Source organism: Scomber japonicus, chromosome 4 (genome assembly GCF_027409825.1).
Source record: "Scomber japonicus isolate fScoJap1 chromosome 4, fScoJap1.pri, whole genome shotgun sequence".
In the NCBI taxonomy this organism is placed as follows: Eukaryota; Metazoa; Chordata; class Actinopteri; order Scombriformes; family Scombridae; genus Scomber; species Scomber japonicus.
In genome coordinates, this window is record NC_070581.1 from 10,177,355 (window position 1) to 10,186,414 (window position 9,060).

Sequence of the window (9,060 nt, forward strand, 5' to 3'; positions counted from 1 at the left end):
ATCTTAACTTCAGGTATTTGATACTGGTCTACCTGGTGAGCATGGCGGGATTATCAGCTGGGAACAGTGGGTTGCTGCTCTGTAGTCCCAGACCTTCAGAGGCTTATTTACATAAGTAGGTTTTGGGTAAAATGAAAATTTGCAAATTTGTAAAGATTTTTGCATCACTTCAGTACAACTACAACTAAGGTGGATTCTGTACGATCACCTGTTCTTGTGGAGCTGTATTAGAAACGTTCTTGCAATACTTTAGTTTTATTATGTGTTTTTTATTTTTTTGTGTTTTAATCAATTTCAATTCAAACTAAATGACACACAAGAAACCTGAGGCCAGGTAGTATTATTCCAGGGTAGGAACAGGGGTACAATTGTACATGTTTGCCTGAGGCCCACAAACCTGTTTATCCAGCCATACCAGTGAGATCTAAAATGCAACAGGAAATTAAAATATCTTCAGAAATAGTCAAAATGTGTCCAATACCAAATAAGAAGAGAAGTGTGTAGCCATACATGTACTACAAAAGTACAAAACGTTTTGTGTTTTTTAAGCAATTAACCAGTAAAGAGAAAGTAAGTGTCTAATGTTTTCTAGGTAACCACATTATAATCATATTTTTCCTGTAACTGGTTTAATCTACTGGATGTTTAAAATTGCCACATATTTCCTATCATATTTTTTTCTTTCATTATAGAGTGTGTTTACTCCAAAAGGTCAAATCTTTGTTTCTTTAGTCCAGGCATCTACAGTAGAGTTCTCCTGCCAGGCAACTGCCAGTAAATGCTCTACAGAAAAGCTTTGATTTTGATAAAGTTGCACTTGAACAAGTCTTCCCCTCACAATTCCTCATGCCTTCTGAGGAAAAAAAAAGCCATAGATGAAAGCTAAAAATAGTTTGGATGAATTCAGAAGAAGAATGGGGAGTCTGTGATGTGCGATAACCCTTTATGTGTCCAAGTGCCTCCCATTCACTGAGGGCTAATTAGAAAATCTTCAGGGCAAGATCTGCTTGACTCCGTGTGTGTGTGTGTCTCTGTGTGTATGTGTATGCCGTCATTCTGTTGAGTGTGTATTAGCTTGTGCATGAGGAGGCTGAGGCCCAACACTGTACCAGGCAAAGGTTTCCACCAAACCACTCTTGCATAACTCAGTGAGTGATAACACCGGTGCATTCCTCTCAATACACATCACAGCTGCCAACATCTTCGCCTTGGTTTTTTCCCACGTTTATATTCAGTCTGTATCACCGCCCTGGATGAGCTGGAGAGTATAAGTTTCCCATTCTGAGCTGTTAAAGAAGAGATAGGTGTTAAGGGCGACATGTTTGAAGATATGCCTTCCCTGTCTGTCTGCTTTGTCTTGAAGAGGTGGAGAAAGATTGGGTGATCTTGAGGGCGGAGGTCACATTCATCAAGAGGTAGGTCAGATGGGGTTAATGCTGGAGGTGTTTCCACATCTATTCAGCATCTATAACCAACCTGATGGGAAACAGACTGTGGAAATAGAGCAGGGGGGATTTGACTCATGGGGAAATGCACAGGCAAGGGTTTCTGTTTGGTAAAGTCTGCTCATATTTTATCTTTTAGATGCTGATATCAAGTGTAGCAGGAAGTATAGTTAGTAGATAAAAGTAGATCATGTGAGCGGATTTGTCGAATTCAAGCTGTTTTTACGTGGTGCGGGATGTGTTTCGTGCCCTTTTGTCTAGTGCGCCTCTAACATCCAGGATGTTGACTCAGAGCCTTTTTAACGCCAGCCTCTTCCTGGACGATCAAAGATTAGACTCTATAAACACAGCGCTGTGTGCAGTACAGGGGCCATAAAACACCAGCATCAGACCGGGCCAGTGTATACACTCTGCTTGCCAAAATGCCACCTTTACCTGCACCTTCAACACTTCCTTACCCATCGACCAAATAACAGCTGGTCGCCATGGTTCCTGCTCTCCCATAGGCGCTCATGGGACCGTGTTGCATGGAACTGCTGATTATGATTGGCTGGAAGGGCTAGGTGGACCTACTAGATTTGCGTCTGGAGACTGCAATGTTGACAGAGCACCCAAATCCAAAGGGTGTGTTTAGACGGTTGTAAAACCTCCGGCTGAGCTTTGAGAGAGCCGGCGCGCTGGCTGTGTTAATGTGTAGCTCTCATACAGTGGTAGGTTTTATAAAGCAGACAGGCTCAGATAATGTTTAGGCCTGTGGACTTTGATACTCATGTCTCCCTGATTCATACAAAACAATGAAATCATTTACTTACACATTTAGTATGAGGGCAGGTTTAGAGTCATAAGGGTTTTTTTCCAGACTGGGATGAGTATTCTTTCACTATTACTACTCAGTGCAATATCTTATCTGTAGCTCATTATATCCTTTAAATTACATTGCACTTTGTTTCTCATGTGACGTTAAAGTTACTGCACAGAAATAGCTCGTTTCTGTGATGCGACCTTTCTGATGTTCACTATTAATGACATGCAGTAATTGCACAATAGATTGTTATCCGTGTTCAAGGAAATTGGTTTCCTTTTATGAAACCCAGTTACAGTTGAGGAAGTTGTGCGTTTCCTGCACAAAGAACAAAAACTACAAATAAAAGTCATTCACTTTGTCTTCATGTTCACAAAACATCAGATAATAAAGCTTATAAAGGATTTAATTGAGAGATGTGAGGTAATGTGGAAGCTTTATAGATCAATATCATGATAGTTATTGTGAACAAGATATAAAGCTTTACTCATGAATATCATTTGTAAGAAATTTTGCTTTTTGAGATCTTTTTTTCTTAATATTTTCCTCCCTCGGTATCTTGGTACCTCCTTGCTCAACTCTCTGCTTAGGTCAGATGTATATTTTGGCCGACGCAATCGACATTACTAAGCACAGGACATTTCTGCGAGCTATAAATCTCACTTAATTGCAACCTTTTTACATTGCTCAGCAGTAAATTACTGCTAACAGACAGTGATGGGAAACAATGCTTTTATCATGGTTTTACATGCTGAAATCCTGCAGACACATAAAACACTTGTAACAGTGAAACGTAAAAGAATGTTAGAAGCAGTTTTGGTTGAAGTTGATTTATGTTCATCCTGTATGGAAACTAACATGATCTAGTTTCATGAGCTTGTTTCCTCTGTCAGAGTAGATTCATCTTTAATAATTCATCTTAACAAACAATTATTGCAGCAACTAATAAAGGATGTGTCAAAGGATGCAACAAAGATAACTTGAACCAAGTGAATCCACTAAATTAAAGATGTCAAGTCTGTGCATCAAATATAGAAACAACAAGCTAACAGTGATGTGCTGGGTGTTCATGTCACCTGCTGTGTGACTATTTCAGGCATTCAAAATTCTGCCTCTACCTCTATCTTACAGTGTGTGCAGTCAGGCTGTAGGCGACTTTACAAGAAAAACAGATAAGCACAGTCACTGCAAAATCTGTTCTGACATGACTTTTTGTTTCCAGCAAAGATAACCATTCCGGTAGTGCTGGAGAGACTTCTGAGAAATGATGCTGTATGATAATGTTTATTTGACAATGATACATTTTTAAAAATAACTAACCACATTAGATTTCAGCGATTGACTTCAAATGTTTGTCAAATACTTTCATTATACATTTCAAGATGACTGATATAATCTATAATACTGTGTTGTTTTTTGTCATAGCCCTTTGTGACACATAGAGGAAGTGGATATGTGCAGTGTAGGTGAGGATGCGGGGTGGAGGAGGGCTGTGTTTCTACCCTGGTAACAGGCCCCAGTGGGCCGCCTCCTGGCTGCATCTTCACCTGAACCCTGCCTCTCCAGAGAGCCTCCACATCACAAACACATCTTGCATCATTAGCAAGACCTGCTGTTACCCTGCAGCCAGACCCCATGATACACTCTGTGGGAGAGATCAGTTGTTATCCGACACACAATACACTTACTGTACATGTCAAGGCTTTACATCAAACAGTAAGACAGAGAGATGTAGCTTTACCTAGAAAGTTACTGCATAGTAAGGTAGGACTGGTAATGAAACACTGCATGAGACAACTTTCACTTATTGCCATTATTTAACTCACAGTGTAAAGAACACTTCCAAAAAAAAAAGACCTTTCTGACCTACAGTACAGTACCTGTAGATTACACAACCATGCAATCATGAACTCAGTGTCCTCATGGCCAAATAAATCCCCTTATCAAGATACTCTCACTATAGTGTTTAGATGACAGCTGCTTCCGTTTGTTCCAAAATCTGATTATTACATTACTACAGCATATGTAAAGAGGCTTCATTTATTTGGCCAGAGTTAAATGAAGGTCTTATACAGTATCATATAACACTTTTCCATCACAGGAACATTTCCTCCAGGAACTCTGGAACTTTTCCAGGAACACAGGGACTTTTTTTTTTTTAGGAACTCAGGGATTTTACCTGCATCTGACTTAGAGGAACCAGGATCTAAATTTAATTCCTCTTATGATTCCTGGCTCCCCTAAAACGCCCTTCTGAAAAGGTAGAAATTCCCGATAGTTGGGGAACTACTTGGGCAGGTCTTGAAGCTACTACAACAACAACAGTATGATTCATTCAGACAGTGACAAGATACTGAGTGACAGTATTAATATTAGGATAGGGGGAGGATATTTCCTGTAATACTTATTGGTGTCAATACAAACGCATGTTGGTGACTTCAGTCACGCAACAGTAAACTACAACAATGACATGACTGTTGCTGTTTCAACATGAGCAATAATTCTCAAACAAAGCTGTGGTTAATTAATCCTTTAATTAATCTATTTATTGAACCTTCACAGTCATTGAGGTGTGGGGGAATGGCAAACAAGATGGTGCAAAAAGGACATTTAGTTCCTGATTTAGTTCCAGCTACTTCTTAGTTGGTGGCAAGATTTTGTTGGAAGGTGTAACTGGTACCTTAATACAAAAACTAACTGAATAGTCCCATTAGTAGTGAGTGAGGAGTTCTTCCTACAGGTAAATGCAGCAACTGTATAATTCCTTTCAGTTACTGAAATCTGTTTCTGGACTTTCAGTTAATGTGAATTTACACACAGAAACTGACTATTGACCTACATGATTATCAGCTGCTGCATCATGTTTCCCTTTCAGAACAATCTCTGCCTTGAGGACTCAAAAAGCCTCATGTAATGGGCACTTACAACACACCTTTAAAACCATTTCACATTTTTCATGCCTGGATGAATTCAACATACACATAAACTAAAGCATACTGCTCTGAAAATCATTGTCATTCCCCTCATGCTAATGCCTTAGTAAACACATTACCCAGCGAGCTAATTACATGAGACCAAATAGAAAGTCGTTTGGAAGAAACAGGCAGGTGTGTTTGGAGATGGTACGCTATCATAGCACCTCATAATGCCCTCAACTGAAAACACACAAACCCTTTAAAGCTTGACAATACCAAATTTGGCCGTGAGGCAGGCGAGGCTGACATGCTATTTAAAGTAGGGCACAATGAATGATGACCTTGAGGTCAGCATTCACGCTCATTTCCTAAACAAACTGCAACGTCTCAATCACGAGTGACTGAAACTTGACCCGGGCCAGCAGCTCTGCAGGTGTGTTTGACAGGCAACAAGAGTCATACTAAGAGAAAGAGAGAGAAGTATGTGTGTGTGTGTGTGTGTGTGTGTGTGTGTGTGTGTGTGTGTGTGTGTGTGTGTGTGTGTGAGTGACTGCACGCATAGGTTGAAGTCAAGTTGAAATGAAAAATGCCTAACCCTTTAAGATCACATCCCCGTTCATATTGTGCAACTATTTCACAAAATGTGAAAAGAAAATCAATTTCTTTGCATTCTTATATCAAATCCAGTCGTGTTTTCTTCCTTTTAAACAAAATATGACACATGCTTATATCAGTTTAAACCATTTTAGCAAATAATATTATAATAACCACCTATCAAATGCTTTTGGCAGCACAGAGCTTAGATTCATTCACTTTTCAGTGTTCAAATCAAATTTCTCCTGATATTAGGTCCTGCTTGTCTATCCTGTTTCACTTGGAAATATGTCATGATAGAAGTTAGATACTCTCAAAATACCATTTAATCTGGACTTTACAGAATGTATATAGACAGAACATTTGTATACTGCAATGCAACTGTTCTGGCAATATTTATTATCAAGAAGCACAAAGTCGTTCCTTGTCTTTCTCTAGTTTATTCAGTTGTCTGCAGACGGACTCCTTGCTGTCTCAAGAGTGAGATGGCACAGCGAGCCCAGAGCAGAGGAAATAGTCAGATTATATACAATACATTATGTTGTGAAAGGATGACTTTGTTCTATCATCAGAACAATGTAAGCACAATAGTCACGTCATAATGTGTGTACAATCAGGACAATGGTTAGTCAGTAGATTATAACATACATGATGGACACTCAATGTTCAATGATGTTCACTCAATCAGCATTTCATGTAACATAAGTGGTGTCATGGTCAGCAGATTATGACACACACATACACCTAATCATATGACATAGTTGCCCAAGAATTCCCATTACACAACATAAAAAGTCATGAAGTGTCAGATACTATAGTACATTACGTACAATGGGAACAATCCCAAAACTACATACCTGTAGCCTGTGAAGTGAACAGTGAACGATTTTACACTTATGATTCATTATTCCTACTGTATAGGCATGTCATTAGATGTGGTACATATTAATCAGTGTTACTTATACTGATTACACTTATGATTCATTATTCCTACAGTACTGGATAGGCATGTCATTAGATGTGGTACATGTTAATCAGTGCTACCTGTATACAAACATATTGAAAAAGAAAAGTGTGACAAGGTTACATAAATAACTGAGCATACATCTCTTTAATACACACTGACATTTCATTGCTGCTTCTCACCTAAATTGGTATTTGTATTTTTTTTGTTTACCCTGCAATTAGCCAATATGGAGGCAGAGTGATGATGATATGCAACAAGCAGCACTCTTTTTTATCCTTTATCTTGTCCATAGTAGAGATGATTGATTTGAAAAGTCTCTTTCCCATCAAACTTAATCACATAATTTCATTTTTGATATGCCAGTGTTTCCAGCTGCTACACATGTCAAGCTGTATTTGTGATATTTTGAGCTATTTGTGAGTTTCTGGCATCTGCACTAGAAATAAAAGCAAGGTAGGTGGATAGTAACTTCACTGTAAGGAAAATGGTGCCATTAATGAAGTGTAAATGTTTATAATGTCCACAATGAATGTCTTTCAGTGGCAATTTTTGTACCATGCACAGAGTAATGTTTATACAGTACAGTGCTGTGTGGAGACAGGTGTTTGCCCTCAATACCAGCATCATTTTTCCTATTTAACTGTGATCAACCGCTCTGCTGCTTTTAGCTCCTAACCTAATAAACATAACACTGAAGAAATAGATTCTAAGCTTTTTTTTGCAGATGTGTTCAATATGACCATCGTGTCATTTAAGATCCTAGTGGCAGCATTTTTCTCTAAACATATATTTTGCTCATGTTATAGATTATGTTTAGTTAGTACTCCATTTATCTCTTTGCTTGTGACTGATGTCAGACTGATCACAGCGGCAGTTTGGCCCTAAACCAGCAGATGAGCCAAACAGGTGTGTTGTGGAATAAGATGCAGCAATAATTGGTATGCCTCACTCTGCTTCTCTATGGCAACTGCCCCATTGGAGATTATGGGATACGTCCACGCCATCCACACACACCGTCCTGCCCTAAATCCTTCGGGGCCAATTACCTGCTTGCTAGTGGCAGGCGGCATGTCGGAGCACGGCTGTGGCTGCTAGGCCGTTTGTGTGCACTCTGCTCCCTTGATGATTCTCTGGCTTTGTGAAAAGAAATGATGCCTGTATCTCTTCACTACTAAGCAAAGAAAAAAGATCAATAGTCAGTTTTAAATACCGTAATGCATAAAATGCCTTACACATAAAAAGTGATTTATTTCATATTTTCTTTATCTACTGTATGCTAACGTAGTGAGTGGACTTTGCTGCCCCGGTAGCAAGGCAGACAGGGAGCTAATTGGTGAGAGACTTGGTAGAAATCAGTGGTTGAGTGCTGATCAGTGTAATGAGGGGCCTTTAAACATCACACCTGGGCTAAGTCCTCCAATTTTCTCTAAGACAATGTAAATCTCTGTAATTATCCTATAGTCGCCTGAGCAGAAGGGCAGGACAAGGAGACAGGTGGATAAAACAACAGAAAGGACTCAACAGACAGATGCTGCATATTGAGAGATAAGGCCTCTAATTCGGGAAAACCCACGAGAACAGCAGTTATTATTGGCTTTACATTGTGTCTATGACCTTTCCGAGACCATGGAAAGAGTCTTATGCATTATTCATCACTGATGAATATGTTATAACACACAGGATATTTTTCAAGATCAGTTTCATGGGCTGTCTGGTTTACAAGGTGTCTTTTTACTAGACAACATGCAAAGTGTCAGCATACAGCCTTGTCAGAGTGCATGTAATCACAGTAAAAAAAACATCCTCAGTGGAGTTTTACTGGTTTATTAATTATTGTCCATTAGTCCTTTCATAGTTTGTATCTCTAGTGATCAAAATAACAAGTGAGGAGTGTTAAAACTCTTATTTGAGTCCAGCCGCTGTCTGCTAATGGCTCTTGTGCTTATTAAAGTTAAAGGAGAGGTTCACAATTTTTTAAGTCTATCCTAAATCAATCCCCAAGTCCCCAAATAAATAATGACTTTTTGCTGTAATTATTGTTCGTACTAGCCATTAGAAAATCCCTCCATAATGCCATACAACAATGTAAGTGATGAAGGACAAAATCCACAGTCTATGCAAAAATGCAAGAAGTTATTTATTGTTGTACTTTATAAAATATTTTTAAATATAAATAGACAAAGGACAAAAAAGGAATCATAAAAGTAAAACACATACAGAGCTGCCTGTACCATATCATATTATTCCCTTAACCACACCCATGCTTCTCTCAGACTCCTCAAACTACAGGTAAGAATTCTCAGCATGTTAATAATTCACACTGATAGTACATGTCGG